Below are 18,299 nucleotides of genomic sequence, written 5' to 3' on the forward strand. Positions count from 1 at the left end.
TAATTACATCCGCAATACCCTCTTTCCAAATAAGGTCACATCCTGCAGTGCTGGGGGTTACGGGTTTTAGAGACACAGTTCATCCGTTACAGTTACTTTCATGGCTTGAAAGGTGCTTAAGACTTTGACAGGCAGTGACATGGAAGAAGGGCATTCCTGGGGGGCGAGGGAGGAGGTGGACAATAGGGGTGAACGCACGGGGTTGAGGGTGGGGGGCTTCTGTTTCTCCCAGAGCGGTCAACCACCTTGTACTTGATCTGTGGTTTGTTTTATCCTGCTGAGAAGCTTGTCCCTGGAAAAACCTTGGGCTTTTAATTACATGTATTACTTTAGATTTATGGGACTTCCCCCCTCCCCAGCTGGACCTAAGCACTTTCCCAGATAGCATCTGGGCAGCATAAAGGGGGTTAGAAACATGGTGATTGAATGCCCCATCCACTGATAGGAGATACTTGACTTCAGCCTGCATTTTGTGTTAGCTCTACAGTCCTGAATTGACCGTCTCTATTGATCGAACCAAGAGGATATGATCAAATGCCTATGTTACTGGGAGCCGAGTTTTCAGGAGTGATGCTGGTGTCATTGGGAGAATTTGCCTGAATGGAGAGTGAGCTGGTCAGTGGAGCTCTTCGCTCACTGTGGCTGGTGGGCCAACATGTGGGCCCCACCCCGCTACTCGTCCGCAGAGAGGACGCACGTGGCTCTGGGCACAGCGCTGTGTTGTCTCCCCAGCCTCCCGGGCTCCTGTGGCCACAGCTTCCCACTTTTCTCCAGGATCCGGCTCTGTCACACCACAGTCACTTGACCCCATTATTCCTGCCCTTGTCCTTGTGGCACTCTTCCCGGGGAACTGGTCTTGACATGGGGCTCAGACCAACCTCCTTTTGGAGGGCCCTGAGCATTCCTGAGTTTCGTCTGCTCAATTGTAGAATAGTCCCCACTGTGGCACTTTCCTCAGGTGGTCCCTCTTCTGCTCCATCCTCCCGGGGGTCCCAGGCTACTGTCTCAGGCATCACCGAGGCAACGAGGCAACATGTGCTTTGGAACTGAAGGAAGCCCTTTACCAAGACCTTGCAAGGAACTGCAGCATGTTCACTCATCTGTTCTCCAAGCAACTATCTGGTTAACAAAGATCTGTGCATTCACTTTTTTTTTTTTTTCCTGGCTTAAGTTATGACTGATGCTGTTCATCGGGTGAGTGACTTTTCCAGCATGGCCTTATTGTGTTTGCCAATATTTTTCCACTTGCTTCTCGTTTTGGAAGTGAGCAAAAGGTTATGGTTCCTTTACAAAATATCTATAAAATAGCATTTTATTGAAAACTTTTAGACATTTGGAAAGGTTGCATTGTAAGTGATCATCCCCGGACATTCCCATTTTGTGAATGTTTTTTTAAACCGATGACAGTGGAGCAGGGGTGCCAAAATACAGCCGGTTACACCCTTGATTCTACTATTATTTCGCATGTGGTCCTGCTGTGGCCAGGCTCAGTTTATCTGTTAAAAAAAAAAGGTGCTAATGATAGCCACCCCCACCCCCCAAACCACCTTCCCCATTCAGCTACTGAAGACTAAAGTGCTTGGTATTTTATTATCGCCCAGGATAAACTGGCTTCCTGCCCTGATAGTAGTCTGTTCAAAGGGACCTTCCCCCGCACTCATCTGCTCTTATATGTGTAGCTCTTTGCAGACCTAGGTCCTCTTGTTTTAATGTGTTAATGTAGTTCTTGTTTCTGTTACATTTAACAACTGGTAGCAAAACACTGAGGAGTAATTTAAAGCTGCTGAGAACTTCACAGGACCCAGAGAGCTCTCCTAGGAGTGGTTGTTTTTATTTTCCTTGTCTGTGGGCATTTTATTGGAGAAAGTGATTTAGTGCTTTTTCTTCTAAGAGCGAAGGAGAAAAAGGAACCGGGGACTCTAACAAAATGGTGCATGCATATTCAATTACTGGCAACAGCACTCTTTTATCTCCTGCAAACAGGTGGGTGGATGACCTACCCAGGAAGCCGGTGGCCTCTTTCCAGATAGGCGTCTCCTGTCAAGGTCATCAAGAACAGGAGAGTCCAGTCAGGGTGGGAGTTTACGACTTGACCATCATTGAGAGTTGAAAATGAACACTTCAGAATAAATTCAGTATAGGAGACAGTCATGCTCATTTAAAGGTCAATTTGGATTGTCCAGGTAATTGACGGTGTTTTCCTTTTCTTCTCAGTAGGAAGAGGTCTCTGGTCTCTCTGGGGCTACTCAGGGGTGCTCCAGGCTGTTAGCTGAGAGTCTCAAAAGTTCAGGGTTAGGGTGTCGGCCACAATGAGGTTTATCTGCAATTGGAAAGTTGCCAGGGCACTGATTAACTTGGGTCACCTATCCGGCTTGCCCTTCGGCCAGTGTTCTTTATTTCACCAAGGCTGAAACCTGCGGAGACAGCTCGCTTTAGACTCGGAGGGGATCTGAAAGCTCTGTCTGGCTAGGCACCCAGATGTCTGGTTGGGAGGACAGAGGCAGCATCTCATCCAGCTCCTCAGGCCCATGACCACTATCCAGAGGTTAAACTGGAGCAGAGGAGAGATGGAGTGGCTGTGTCCATCTGCATTTGGATCTCATCTCTGCCTCTTACTGGTTGTGTGTCCTTGGGCAAGACCTCATCTCTCTGGCCCTCACGTTTCCCCTCCTGCTGGTCTCACAGGAACTGCATGAGGATGAAATGAAATGATGTCAGATGCCTGTTTAGAAGGATCCTCCGGGGGCAGTTTGCGTGCCAGCCTTATCAGGTGGATAATCAATACCGAAAATAGCCACCTCGGCAGCCTTGTAAAATAGCACTTTGATATTTTCGCATTTGCCTTGCAGTACCGTGTCCTGTCTGAACACCCACGTCTCCCCAGAAGGTCAGCATGACCTCATTGTCTGGGACAGATTTCACCTCGCTCTGTTTTGGTCTTATCATTACTTCTCATCCCGTGCTTTCCAAAACACAGCACCTGTCTTCTTGTTACTGGCTGAACCAACGCTGGGCTCAGTGCGGCCGTGGCAGATAGCTCTGTCTATCGCCTTCTTTATTCCTGATTAATGGAACCCGATTGATGGTTTTGTTCATAATAGCAAAGTACCTGGCTAAAAACCCAGTTTTCTAGGCTCTGTTGGAGACTGCTGCTGCTGCTGCTAAGTCGCTTCAGTCGTGACTGACTCTGTGCGACCCCATAGATGGCAGCCCACCAGGCTCCCCCGTCCCTGGGATTCTCCAGGCAAGAGTACTGGAGTGGCTTGCCATGCCTTCTCCGCTGTTGGAGACTAGGTGGCCCTAAAGATCAGATTCCGGCCAGTGTTTTTATAAGCAGAAATCTACTGGTTGGGACTTTTGGGAAAACAGTTTGTTTTCCTGCTGCAGAAGTCCTGCTCCTTTTATCTTTGCTTTTGTCCCTTCTTCCAGGCTGGACTGTGAACTTCACAGGCTGCCTTCCACGGCAGAAGGAGCTTTGATCTTGAAGTGAAAAAAACAAGTAAAAGTGTTAGCTACTCAGTCATGTCTGACTCTTGGCAATGGCATGGACTATATGTAACTCACCAGGTTCCTCTGTCCATAGACTTCTCCAGACAAGAATACTGGAATGGATAGTCATTCCCTTCTTCAGGGGATATTCCCAACCCACGGGTCGAACCTGGGTCTCCTGCATTACATATAGATTCTTTACCATCTGAGCCACCAGGGAATGCCTTTGTCAAAAGGCTACCTTGGCTCTGGACTAGCTGCCTGCAGGTTTCCTAGTTACATGGGAAGAATGAGCCGCTCTTGGGTTGAGCCACTGTGGCTGGGTTTCTGTAACAGGCAACCTAATATGGTGATGGGTGTGTGGGGTGCTTGGTTGAGCTCACTCTGACGTGACTGTGTCAATTTACACGTTTCATGTGGCCTTTTTAAAGATGTCTCGGTCACATTCTCTTTCTTGTGCCCATTTCTTTTCATAATGGCATATCCTGTAGATTTACTTGGGCCTCTTTCTTTAGGCTTTTGGCAAAGACACAGGAAGGGGGAACGCCCCTGATGATTCAGAGGGTTAAAGAATCCACCTGCAATGCACGAGACACATGAGATGTGGGTTCGATCCCTGGGTCAGGAGGATTCCCTGAAGGAGGAAATGGCAACCTACTCCAGTATTCTTGCCTGAAAAATCATATGGACAAAGGAGCCTGGCCAGCTACAGTCCCTGGGATCACAAAGAGTCAGACATGGCTGTGCAGCAAAGACATGACAGGCTGTGTTCACACAGAAATGCTGCCTTTAGTGGTGAGGGGAAGCATCTGCTTAGGGGTGCAGTGACCTCTCCTCAGGCCAGGACTGCCCATCAAGGCAGAGACCAGCCCCATAAGATGTGGTACTCAGTCACCTGGAGGGGTCAGACTTGGCAGGGTTTTATCAGAGACTCACTTTTATAAACGCCAGCTTAGTTTGTTCTAGTGAAAAAAAGATCCACTGAGGCCTGGAGTTCATGTGGATTAATTACTAATGTAACTTTAGTTTTATCAATCGTTTTAAGCATTGTCCTTCACTCTTCCTCATCTTTGCCACTTTTTTTTCTTTCTTTATATCATATAGCATTTTATGAGCCCACATGACTCAGAGCTTTCTTCCTTTATGTCACGAGTTCCTTTAATATAAGAGAATAAGAGACAGACCCTAATGTAGTGGGAAGATTTGGCAGTTTGGATTTCAGTGAGCCTGCACTAAAATCTGAGCCTTTCCTAGCAGCTGTGCAATCTTGGTTAATGTCTATGAGCCTTAGTTTTCTCATTAGTAAAGTAAGAATTAAAATTAATTTTAAATTAAAATTAAAATTTTATTAAAGATTAAATAAGATCATATACATTGAATACTAATGACAGTCTTATTCTCTCTCTGTAGCTGCCCACCTCTTCCTCTCTTATCTTATCCTTGGGAGGCAGTAACTGTCAATCCTTTTAATGGATTCTTTCAGTAATTCCCCTGCCATTTCTAAAGGACATTTGTTGCTATTGGTTAATTGTTGAACTTTAGGTAGCATTTATGAACGTCCCAATTTGGAAATTTCACGTTTGCCGCATTGTTTTCATACAGATACACACGTCCTGCCCTCTACCATCCCAGTACAGTTATTTGTAATGTTTGATAGCTGGACTCAGTTAATGCATGAATGTGGCCAGGTAAACAGTTTGATGGCTGAGCCAGGTATATATTAATATTACTATTAGTTATTATCTTTTTCCTGCTAGCTTTTGTTTCCTGTAAAATTAGTCATTGCTTTTTTTTTTTTTTACCCATTTGTCACTGTTTATCTAGTTATTAGCACAAAATGGGAAAATGATCAATGCTAGTAGGTATATTAAAAGAGAATAAGAAATATGCCAATTCTTCAGGACAAAGGTCTTCCCTCCTGTTAGTTCCCGCCCCCCATTACATTCTTAAATCAGTTTCTATTCTGGGACCTCATATAAAGGATGTTGTGACACAGTGGACCTAATTTGTTAGTAAACACCAAAGCCAGTTCCATATGGCTCTTTTCCATGGTGGTGCTGAAAGAATGTTGCAATATCACAGAGTAACTCCGGGTAGATGATTCCATGAGGGAGTAAGTTAATGGGGCTGAAAATGTCTCGTGGTGAAACTTGACCCAAGAGTAAACTTGGGCACCTGGTGGGCTGGGTGTACAGCACGTCTCCTGACCTGTCTTTTCTGCTGGTCAGCCTCTCTAAATAGCAGGACTGCACTTGTTCATTCAATTAGGCAGTACTGGTGGAGACAGCCAGACGTGGGCTGGACTCTGGAGAGTCCGTAATCAACAAAACAGATGTGGTCTTTTCCCTCAGGGAGTTCATGGTCTAGTGGGACAACACACTGTAGCCTGAATTGTGGGTGTGGGGAGTGTTGTGAAAGAAGGCAGGATCTGTCACCGTCTCCCAAGTCTATCAGTAGTTGAACAGAGCCTGCCACCTTATTTGTTCTGCTGATAAGCATTCTCCAGATCCCTTAGTTTCCCTTTCCTTTAACTTTTTTGAAGGCTTATCTATCTCCTTTCTGCATTGACATGAAAACAGCTGTTGAGTAGAGTGAAACCCATAAGATCTCAGAATCTGTCTTTCTCAGGCTGTAAAATCAACCTCCATCCAGTAAGAAACTTGCTCAGGGAAGCAGTGCAATGGATATGGGGCTGGATACTCCTGTTCCCAGCTGTCCACACTAGGAAAAGGCCCTGAATTCACGTGCTTGCTGCTGTGTCTCAGAAACAGATCACAAAAATCCAGGGGTCACTATTCCAGTAGAGCAGAAGTATAATGACTTTTCAAGGCTGGGACGTACCACTAACTCCAAGTTCACAGTTACATCAAAGTTAATGAATGGCCCAAATCTCTTTCAAATCCATCCATAAAAGGCAAGAATTTATAAGGTACAAACACACTGGGTGAAAGTAGGAGGATTATTTGTTTGGATTAAATGTTCTAGTCTTTGTTTTTAAAATAATATAACAGTTTCTTATTATAAGGCAAAGGGTTGGACTGGGTGACAGTTCTAAGCCCCTTTAACTGTAAAACTTGTGTGACTGTAGAATCTTTTATAAAACCCTTTGCCAAGCAATGTTGTCCCAGGAGCATGTGGAACTAAGTCTGTATTTTCTAGGAGAAATCTTCAACACCAGTACTCATATGAAATGATATGTTTGTCAAATTTCACTGTTTTCTTTGCTAGCTATAGATATTTATTCTAAGAGAATGACCAGATAGCTTTGTTTAGTTTGAAAGTAATTAGATTCAGTGATTGGGCTTCCCAGGTGGCTCAGTGATAAAGAATCTGTCTGCCAATTCAGGAGACACTGGTTAGATTCCTGGGTCAGGAAGAACCTCTGAAGAAGGGAATGGCAACCCACTCCTGTATTCTTGCCTGGAAAATTCCGTGGGCAGAGGAGCCTGGTGGGCTACAGTCCATGGGGTTGCAAAGAGTCAGATTATGACTGACAGACTAACACTTTCTCCTACTTTATATGTTTATTTTGAACAATGACTTTGAATATTCCCATTTTCAAGGATTCATTTGAAAATAAAGGGAAGAAACTCTAAAAATAATGAAATTGCCAAATCTATATTAAACCTGTGAAGATGAAAGCGTTCCCTTACCCCCACTAGGGGAAGTGAAAGTGACAGTGTTAGTTGCTCAGTAAAAGACCCTATAAAATAGTCAATACAGAAACCAGAATACACTGTAGGACAGGTACTAAAACTACAAAATAAAAGTGAAATAGTACTATCTACAGAAATTTCTTTTTGGTTTGGTAAGATAAACCGAAGGGCTAGTTTAGGAATTTAGGAAGGGACAAGAGAGAAACAGATAATGAATAAATATATGAACACATGCTCAACCTCACAAGTAAAGACCAAGTGAAGTCGCTCAGTCATGTCCAACTCTGTGACCCCGTGGACTGTAACCTACCATGCTCCTCCATCCATGGGATTTTCTAGGCAAGAATACTGGAGTGGGTTGCCATTTCTGCAAATTAAAACCATAATGAGATACCCGCTAGCAGAAATTTAAATCTGACAGTATCAAGGGTAGGTAAGGATGGGGAACAACTAGACTTACTCACTCAAGTTGGCACAACATTTTTGTTCTAGGGGTTGCTATTCAAGTAGCCTACAGTGTGGATAGCGCCCCCTGGAGTTGTGCGGCAGCCTTGAAACCTATGATTGTTATAGGAGATATGTATGATAATGTTTATACTTGTGTTATTTGTAACAACACACAAGCAAACAAAAACTATTCATAGAAGTAGCTCAAGTAGTCATCAGCTGTGGAGTAGAAAAATAAACAGTGGTGTATTTACACAATGAAGTACTGTACAGCTGTGAAAGCAACTCGCAGGTCCAGGCAACATCATGTGAATTATACAAAAAAAAATATGTCATAGAAAAAAATATACAGTGTGAGTCCACTCATAAAGAGTTTAAAAGATGTAAAACTAGACAATATGTTGCTTAGATTGAAACAAGTTAAATTAGCTTGTCAGATGCTTCATGCTTTTGAACTGTGGTGTTGGAGAAGACTCTTGAGAGTCCCTTGAACATCAAGGAGATCAAACCAGTTAATCCTTAAGGGAATCAACCCTGAATATTCATTGGAAGGACTGAGGCTGAAGCTGAAGCTCCAATACTTTGGCCACCTGATGCGAAGAGCCCACTCATTGGAAAAGACCCTGACACTGGGAAAGATTGAAGGTAGGAGGGGAAGGGGATGACGAAGGATGAGGTGGTTGGATAGCACCACCGAATCAACGGACATGAATTTGAGCAAACTCCAAAAGATAGTGAAGGACAGGGAAGCTTAGTGTGCTGTGGCCCATGGGGTCGGAAAGAGCTGGACATGACTTAGTAACTGAACAACAGCAAGCTTGTCAAATGCCAAGAAATGTCAAATTTCAGCCTTTAAGGCAGATCAACTGAAATAGAATCTGCATGTTAACAAGATCCCAGGTGACGTATAGGTACACTGATGTTGACCTTTACCAAATAGGAAAACCAAAAAAAAAAAAAAGCTAAGTTAAATCTGTGTTAAATTTTAGGTTAACATTAAGTTAAATTAAGAATTTTGTTAAAATTATAAAGAAAAGCAAGCGAGTGATAAACATAAAATTTAGGGTACCAGATACCTGGGGGTGTTGATGGATGACAGCACGTGAGTTGGGGAATACCAAACATGATGAAATGTTCTCGTTCTTACACTGAAAGTGGGCACGTGGATATTTGTTGTATCATGAGTCTTTATCAAGGGATTATAGTCCCTTGAATCTATTTGTCACTTCCACTGTAGAGTCAAGGGATTATAATCCCTTGATAAAGACTCATGATACCCTAGTGCTGGGAAAGACTGAAGGCAGGAGAAGGGGATGACAGAGGATGAGATGGTTGGATGGTATCACTGACTCAATGGACATGAGTTTGAGTAAACTCCGGGAGTTGGTGATGGACAGGGAGGCCTGGTGTGCTGCAGTCCATGGGGTCGCAAAGAATTGGACACTGAGTGACTGAACTGAATTGAACTGAGTCTTTATCACACAAATAGTTACAAATATCTTTTTGTATCTGCACTGGGTCTTTGTTTCAGCACTCACGCTGTTCGTTGCGGCACTTGAGCTTCTCTAGTTGCGTACCATGGGCTCTAGAACTCAGTGGCTCTGTAGTTGCCACGTGTGGGCTTAGTTGCCCTGTGACATGTGGGATCTTAGTTCCCTGACCATGGATTGAACCCTCATCCTCTGCAGTGGAAGGCAGATTCTCAGCCACTGGACCACCTGGGAAGTCCCTATTTGCACAAATTTAATGAGCACAATTCAAAGACAGGAAGGAGTGAGAGGAAAGGTTGCAACAATGTGTGACAGCTTCCTAGAAGCAGTGGGCCCTGAGGTTGGCCTAGAAGGATGGGGAGTTTGGCTTTTGTGGAGGGAAGGCCATCCTGGGTCTCCCTTGGGTCAGAGATGCTGTGTGCAAGTCCATCCAGTCCAGCCCAGCCCAGCCCAGCCCAGCCCAGAACTCTGAAGCCAGTCTGGTTCCAAGAAGAAAGAGAACACAGGTGGTAGGCTGTGGTTAAGGGGCAGGTACCCCTGACTCCCTTCCAGTTTCCAATGGTGACTCAGGCCTGGAACTGGAGGGCAGCTCTAGGGATGTGTGTTCTCCATTCTGCCCCAGGAGGGTTTCCAGTTTATCCTGTGAGTGCTGTCACTTAAAATAGACAAGAATCTGTTGAGCAGGAGTTGTGGGCTGCTAAAGAGATGATGTAGCTTGGACTGTTCATTGTGCAGAGGTCAGATGACTGGCTTGCTGGGGAGTGGCAGTTGGGGTCAGGGTGATTCCAGCACTCAGGTCCTGTCATCTTTTCCATACTGTGCTGTCTCCAAGTGGACCTCCAACTTGATGGAACTTTATGAGTGTAATCTGTCCCTACACCGAAGTTGTTTATGCGTTTGTAAAAAATTTAGGAAATACAGGAAATTAGGAAGACAAAAATTATACCCATAATTTCATTTCCCCAAACATCCAGTGTTATCATTTCAGTGTATTTCCTGCCAGTCTTTTTTCTATGCATTTAAAAACTTGCAACTAAGGATGCAATATACTTTCTCTGAATTCTGTCATGATTTCATGCTTTTTGTCACTGAAAGGTAGCATACTAAATATGTAAGAAACTTTCTTGCTAATGAGTCAGTATTAGCCAGAATAAAGTGGGAAATGTTCACTGATTGCTGGAGAGATATTTAGGGTGGTTATCTCCTTTTTTTTTCTTGCTTTGTTGTTGGTGTTCAGCCGCTAAGTCTTTGCGACCTCATGGACTGCAGCACACCAGCCTCCTCTGTCCTCCACTATCTCCCGCAGTTTGCTCAAATTCATGTCCATTGAGTCAGTGATGCTATCTAATCATCTCATCCTCTGCAGTTCCCTTCTCCTTTTGCCTTCAATCTTTTCCAGCATCAGGGTCTTTTTAAGGTGTCAGCTCTTTGCATCAGGTGGCCAAAGTATTGCATTGGGTGGCCAAAGTATTGGAGCTTCAACTTCAACAACAGCCCTCCCCACAGTGAATAGTCAGGGTTGATTTCCTTTAGGATTGACAGGTGTGATCTCCTTGCTTCCAAGGGACTCTCAAGAGCATCACAATTTGAAAGCATCAATTCTTCAACACTCAGCTTTCTTTATGGTCCAGCTCTCATACCTGTTTGTGACTACTGGTTATCACCTATACCTCATCAATAAACCCTCTCATGGTTGTTATTTTGTGCTAGGAGCTTGGGAAACAGATGGGCAGAATAGGTTTCCAGGCGCTCCAGTCTGGAGCATCCATGAATATTATTCTTGTGTCTAGTAAAATGAAAGATGGAGTGTTAACAGCTTCTTGGCTAGGATCTTGCTTCTGAAAGGCAGAGCTGATAATGTCATGCCTCTGAGCAAAAGCCACAAAGAAATTATCTTTTCCTAAGCCTTTAGTTTTTGTTTTTAAGTTCACCACAAACTTTAGCAATGAAAAAAAAAGTGCAGTAACTGGGTCATTCTGACCTAGAACCAACCAAAATACTTCTAATTACTGAGACAGACAATGATGAATCATACCTAAGCTAGCTTGCTGCCTTTTCAGTCATATGCGCTCATAATCAGACTCATTGTTTCGTCGCCAGTAGAACATTTGCTCCAGCTTGTTTGGGTTTGTAGGAGGAGAGAAGTTTGCAGATCTTCTCAGCAGAGGATCTGCTTGGCTGTGCTAGTGTAGTGGGGAGAGGTCTTCATGTTTATCAGGATTTAAGCTTCCTTAGAGCAGGGCTGTGGCTTAGTCATTTTTCATCGTGGCAATACCAATAAAAGCTGCCATTTTTGAGCACCGACTATGTGCTAGACAGTACGAAACATGCTTTATGGTCTCTTGGTGTCATTGAAGCCCTTCAACAATCTTATGATATAGGTGTTATTATCCTCATTTTGCTGAGAAAACAGGCTCTGGAAAATTGTTGTTTTTCAGTCATTAAGTCGTGTTTGACTCTTTCCAACCCCATGGACTGCAGCACACCAGGCTTCTCTGTCCTTCACTATCTCCCCAAGTTTGCTCAAGCTCTTCTCCGTTGAGTCAGTGATGTTATGTAACCATCTTGTCCTCTGCTACCCCCTTCTCCTCTTGCCCCCAGTCTTTCACAGCATCAGGGTCTTTTCTGGAAAGTTAAGTCACTCAAATACCCAGTATATGTAAGCTAGGCCTGCTGAATGAGTGATTGAATTATTACTGCAAGCTAATGGAAGGGAACCGCTGAAGAGAGGACCTAACCAGTATGAGCCAAAAACTTAAAAGGTTGTTACCACCCAATTCTTCTTTTTTTGTTGTTGCAATTTTTCAGCTCCCAATTTGAGTAGCAGCGGAGGAGGGGAGGAGATTTCAATGTAGGCAAATAACATAAGACATGGATGAGGGAATAGGTTTGTAACCAGCCAAAAGATCAGCTTGACATAGTAAAAAAAAAGGGAAAAATACTTAAGTGTCAGTCACTGTGCTAAATACATTATCTTAAAACTCACAGAACCCCTTGTTATCTCTGTTTATGGGGCAGGAAAGGAGCTCAGAGAGAATGCGGGAGCTTCCTGAGTTCACACAGCAACTGATGAGTGAGGGCAGGATGGGAACCCAGGCACTGGCTCTGCAGCAGCTTTTCCTGTAAACGCAAGCCAGGAATGGAGGTTTCACTAATTATGCTTGAATTTTATTTTGTATTTGATGGGGGCGGGGCGGGGGAACCCGGATGATACACAGATTTCTTTTATACCAACAAACCCAATAACTGGCTCTGTCCCAGGAAGAGATTCCAGCTCAGTCAGTGCAGGGAAAAGGCTAAGGAGTTGATGAAAGATTTGGGGTTTCCAGAAAGCTTGGCGTGACTGGTGTGCAGTTCAATGATGGTGACCAAATTTTCCAAAATAGAATCAGCTTGCTCTGTCTGTTTGTGTGCACCCCCCAACCCTGCCCCACCCCAAGGATTAGAGAACTCCTGAAAATGTGGTTTGGATGCAGAAATACAGTCACACGGTCAGTTCTGATATAATGCAACAAATTTCTAAAAATTACTGAGTCATAAAAAATTGCACAATGAAAACCGCAGGAGTTATGGGAAAGTTGGCATTATAGGCACAGAACTTAAAAATTTAATCAATGACACATTGAAAAAAAAAAGGTAAATGTCTAATAGAAAAGGGAAGCACACGGGACTTCTCTGGTGACCCAGTGGTTAAGAGTCCTTACTTCCAATGCAGGGGGCGTGGGTTCTATCCCTGTGTGTGTGTGTGTGTGCGTTCAGTCGCTCAGCTGTGTCCAACTCTTTGCAACCCCATGGACTGTAGCCCGCCAGGCTCCTCTGTCCATGGGATTCTCTAGGCAAGATACTGGAGTGGGTTGCCATGCCCTCCTCCAGGGGATCTTCCCAACCCAGGGATCGAACCTGCATCTCCTGTTCCTTCTGCATTGCAGGCAGATTGTTTACCACTGAGAATCCGGGGAAGCCCCTTTGATCCCTGGTCAAGAAATTAAGATCCTGCTTGGCCAAAAAAAGGGAAGTACAATTCTGCATATGAGAAACGGTCAAGAAATACATAAAGGCTGAAATAAATATGGAGCTTGACTTAGAAGTGCAAGATGAATGGAGTTTTGTGTGCAGAAGTACTCATGGGAAGGGTTGGCGATTGTGTTACTGTGAAGGAGAGGAAGGAGAGAGATGTGGAATCATATGGAAAGTTCTAACACCGGAGACAGATGGCTGTGGTTCGTCATAGATACTGAGATTAGAGGTGGCTGGTGGGTGTTGGAGGTGTGTGGTTTGGTGTCTTCCTTAAGCAGCTCACTTCAGCTGGGCACCATTTTTCTGCATTCACCTTAGTGTTTCTTGCCAAGTAAATTACACCAAGGGCACACAAAATGCACAAAGTTTCCAAGTTTTCTGTAATTTATTAATCTGTTGGTACAGATCTGTGGTTTAAAAACAAGAGGTGTAGCAGAACTGACTGACGTGGAGCTGTGTGTGGCCCCCATACCTGTGGCTTTTCCATTCAGCTCTCGAGGTAGCCAGGGGTCCCCACTGGGGACTAAATGCATGTGTCCTCCCCACCCAGACTCACCTGCTGAAACCTAATCTCTGATGCAATGGTATTGGGAGTTGGGGCCTTGGGGAGGTGATGCGGTCATGTGGGTGGCACCTTCGGGAATGGTATGAATGCCCTTTAAAAAGACCTCCAGAAAGCTCCCTCATCTCTTCTCCCACCTGAGGACACAGTGAGAAGCTGGTCCATCTATGAGCCAAGAAATAAGCTCTCACCAGATACCAAATTTGTTGGCACCTTGGTCGTGGACCTCCCAGCCTCCAGAACTGAAGAAATAAATGTTTGTTTTCTGAGCCATCTGATCTGTGGTGTTTTTTTTACAGTAACCTCAGAGGACTAAGACCCTCCGTTGGCTCTAAACCAGAGGATGGACCAGGGATCACTTCTAAGATGTCTTCCTCTCTGATTTTCGAGTCTCTCACTGAATGGGCTGGGTGACAAAGTATGCCCACCCCTCCAAGTCTCTCAGAGGATAATAATTATAGGTTTTTTTTAAAATTTTTTAATCGTTTATATATCCCAGTTTTTTTCCTCTGGTTGGTTTAGTATCTTTTCTTCTCCTGGATGTTCTTGTCATGCTTCAGTCTTTCTTCAGAGGCCATGTGACCCTTGGATCTTCATGTGTGTTTTAAAAAGAGAAAGTTGGCTGGGAGATTTGCACCCATAGGTGGAGCTTGTGGACTGGCAGGGGTTGATTTTTGGGTGCTCAGGACAGCATTTTGGAGGCCTCTAAATACTAGACTGTGTCTATATTAGTGGCCCTAGTTCTCCTTGGTTGATTCAGTTTAATTGATTTCATGTTTTGCCAGGGGTGCACCACCTGAGTCCTGGAATTCTACACGTGGCCATCGAGTGAGACGTGGAGGAGCCAAGTGCTCTGTATACAACATTTCAAAGAAGTCCCCTGTTTTCAGCTAAACCTTGAGTCTGGGTTTCTGTAAGGCCAACTGGCTTCCTCTAGTTACTCCCCCTGTATCAGCCTCAAATCTTCTCTCCAGTCTGGCTTCTGGAGTTTCGTTAAACCTAAACAAAGACAGAAATGCTCAGGTCTCTTAAGGGAGGTCGGGTCCATCACACAACACAAGAAACTTTTGAGGTAGGTTTTGAAGAATGAGTAGGAGCTCATGTCATGAACGAGGTGTAAGGGCCTCCCATGTACACAATGCCGGAGTTGTGGGCAGTCAGCGTCAGGCAGTACCAGACCCTCACAGTTTGTACGTGTAGAGTAGATCGAAAGTGATCTAAAAACTCTCAGGGAAATAGTTTGTAAAAGCCACGGCCTCTTTGTTCATTAGTGGTGGTGACCATGGTCTCCAGGACATTCTGTTGCACAGGTAGAGACTTTTTGCCTTTTGAAGGTGATCACTTTCAGCCTCTGTGGTCACAAAAAAAGCCAACACAGTTGGCTGCTAGTTTGGTGAATCTAGTGGCTTCTCTGGTGGCTCAGATGTTAAAGCATCTGCCTGCAATGCAGGAGACACAGGTTCAATCCCTGAGTCAGGAAGATCCCCTGGAGAAGGGAATGGCAACTTGCTCCAGTATTCCTGCCTAGAGAATCCCATGGACAGAGGAGCCTGGCAGGGTACAGTTCATGGGGTCGCAAAGAGTTGGACACCACTGACCTCCTAACACACACACGTGGTGAATCTATCCATCCTTGTCACATATAAGGTGGAGGGGATTTGGCTGGGAGGTGGGGTGAACAGTCTTTGATATGAAATAGAAGAGAGTGGTTTACTGACACTGAGCATAGATGTGCGGATGTGAATTCAGCAGGAAGGCTCTTACCAGACAGACCCATCAGAGCTGACACTCAGGTGAGCTCTCCTGTGCAGGCATCTCTGTTATTTTCACATCAAAAGCCTATTTTGACAGCAGCAGGAAAGCACAGTCAGTTCAAAGGTATGTAATACAGGCCTGATGAAGGCAATTCCTTCTTTGCTAATTTTCTCCTCATGATGATGATAATTTATGTCAGTTTAAAATGAGCAAATTATAGAAAAGATTTAAGAAGCATTAAAAACATCTTGAATTGTTTCACTGTTATCATGGCCTTCAGTTCAGTTCAGTTGCTCAGTCATGTCCAACTCTGTGACCCTGTGGACTGCAGCACGCCAGGCTTCACTGTCCATCACCAACTCCTGGAGCTAGCTCAAACTCGTGTCCATTGAGTCAGTGATGCCATCCAACCATCTCATCCTCTGTCATCCCCTTCTCCTCCCGCCTTCAATCTTTCCCAGCATCAGGGTCTTTTGCACTGAGTCAGTTCTTTGCATCAGGTGGCTTCAGCATCAGTCCTTACAATGAATATTCATTGGCCTATACCATTCATGGCCTATACCATTAGTATTTCATATGTGCCCTTCACTGTTCTGACTACTGTCTGCATATTCATTCAAGAAATCCACATAACACCTGTAAGAAACTGGTACTTTTATCCCTTCTTACAGATTGCGGAAACCAAGACACAAAAGGTTAGGGAAGTTGCTCAGGGACAAATGTCCATTAAGTCAGAATTGAAACCCAAGCCTGGGTCAAACCCAAGGTATCACTCTCTAGATATGTTGCTTTTGTTGTCTAGTTGCCAAGTTGTATCCGACTCTTTGTGACCCCATGGACTGTAGCCTGTCTGGCTCCGCTGTCCAAGGGATTTCCCAGGCAAGAATACTGGAGTGAGTTGCCATTTCCTCCTCCAGGGGAGTCTTCCCGACCCAGGGATTGAAGCTGAGTCTCTTACATCTCCTCCATTGGCAGGCGGATTCTTTACCACTGAGCCACCTGGGATGTGCCACCCCGCCCCCACTAGATGTCTCTTTCTATAATAAAATATCATATGCTTTATATGACATATATGTGTATATTATATATGTATTTCTCTCTTTCTCTTTCTGTAACAATTTAAAATCTTTTCCTTGCCAAACGGTGCATCCTGAGTGTATCCGTATCATTTAAAAACTTCATTCACAAAGCCGTGTGGATTGCTGCTTTGATTACATAAGATCATAAACAAGGCAGCATTGTGTTTACATTTTTAAAATTATATACCTTAAAGCATGAAAATTAATTATCTCGAAAGCTCATAAAATTGAGAAAGATCTTTTTCCTATATCTCTTTATATTTAAACATCTAAAAATAGCCTTTACCTTGTTAAAAAAAAAAACCGAAGCACCTGCATACGGTTATTGGAGACTGCATGAAGGCTTCCTTCCCTGTTGGCTGTTTCTGTGGTTTTTAACACCGTGACAGACAGGGCTCTGAGTGGTGGACCGTGTAGGCCCTTCAAGCAGGGTCACTTCCTCTTCAGTCCCTGGGTCCTCAGATGTGATTTCCTCCCCCAGGCCCCGCCCCTTGAGAGAAGCCCGGCGGGGGCGGGGACTCCCGCAGCATCGCTCAAGCAGGGCCACCAGGGAGCGCTGCCTCACCTGTCCATGAAGACCTGGAGACAGGTGGGTTCTCACCTGCCTTGCTCGGGAGTAGGGGCTCGGCCTGGAAGAACAGATCTGTGACATGGGGCTCTTCCTTCCACCCCATCCATGTTTGTTTTGAACACTGAACCTCGCAGCAGCTGAGAATTCTCGTTGCTGTCTGAGACACCAACAAGAGTAATCCCGTCTTTGGGCTTTGTCACAAAAGGCAGATCACATGGGACCTCTTGGATCCTGGCCAAGTCACCTTGTCTAGCAAACGGAAAACCCTGGAAAGAAGATAAAAATCAAAGTTAAAGGGATCTGGCACATAGGAGGGGGGCACCCATGACTTCTTGTCTTCCCCTTTCTAGTTAGGATTTGAGCAGGATTCCCCGATTTCCAAGCATCAGTTGCAACAGGAATGTGTAGGAAGATGCAGACGAGAGCTGGTGTTTTCCATGATGTCCAGTGGGGTAGAAATGACTTCAGAAGGGAAGTCTGAGAACGAGCCTCATGTGACTCTCGGCGGAAACTTCTTCTGGGCGTGTGTGTCACCTGCTGTGTGTCCCCAGCCGGAGGCGGCTCTTTGGAGGGGTGCGTGCCTCCCGGGGTCGGGGCCACACATGCGGTCCTCTGGGGGCCACTCAAGCTTCCCGGTTCCCTGGGGCAGAACCTGTGCGCTTCCCTGACCCTTTGTTCTCTGCGCGAGAAGACATGGTTCCACGCCAAGTACAAAACTTTCATGTTTGAAAAGATTGGGTTTAACTGCTGGTGGTTAGACCAACAGATTGGTATGTACCTGCATGGAGAGCACTCTGACCCAGCAAAACACTTCAGTGCTAAGAAGATGGAAAACCGTGGCATTTGCCATCTGACCCAGCAGGAGCCTGGGGCAGATGGAGCTCAACTTGGAAAGTCTGCTGCTGCTTTCTTTTTTCTTTTTTTTTTTCCCTCCTAGTTGTTGTTGTAGCCCCAGGAGCAGATACTGCCTTTGAAACCTTCTTGTGGGCTGGCTTGGCCCGCCTCTGCCTCCCCGGGCAGGGGCTGGGGAACCAGGGTGTCAGGCTGCCCAAATACTTGTCACTGTTCTCTGGGGCATCGAGGGCTCCCTGCACGATCAAAGGCACAGCCCGGGAGACGGGGGCTCGGCAATCGCTCGCCCTCCACTGGGCTCAGCCTGCTCCTGGCTGGGTGCTTTCTGGCTGCCTGCGATGACCAGCTTCTTGTAAGGTACAGTGTGTTCCATGTTGGGAG

The 18,299-nt window shown here is 45.1% G+C and overlaps 1 protein-coding gene across 6 annotated transcripts in view; it reads left to right on the forward strand.

Moving 5' to 3' along the window:
- The window catches only part of GREB1 (growth regulating estrogen receptor binding 1), a 131,116-nt gene that overhangs the window by 28,496 nt on the left and 84,321 nt on the right, over positions 1–18,299 (forward strand). Inside the window, exon 1 of one of the 6 annotated variants that reach the window (XM_055399922.2) lies at positions 17,068–18,275. The exons of the other annotated variants lie outside the window; for them this stretch is intronic. The gene's annotated coding sequence lies outside the window, so the exon portion shown is untranslated. Of the gene's footprint in view, positions 1–17,067; positions 18,276–18,299 lie in introns of those variants that run through there. 6 annotated transcript variants of the gene reach the window in all.

The sequence above is a fragment of the Moschus berezovskii genome, chromosome 11 (genome assembly GCF_049115385.1).
Source record: "Moschus berezovskii isolate FMDL1 chromosome 11, NW_MosBer_1.0, whole genome shotgun sequence".
Taxonomy (NCBI): Eukaryota; Metazoa; Chordata; class Mammalia; order Artiodactyla; family Moschidae; genus Moschus; species Moschus berezovskii.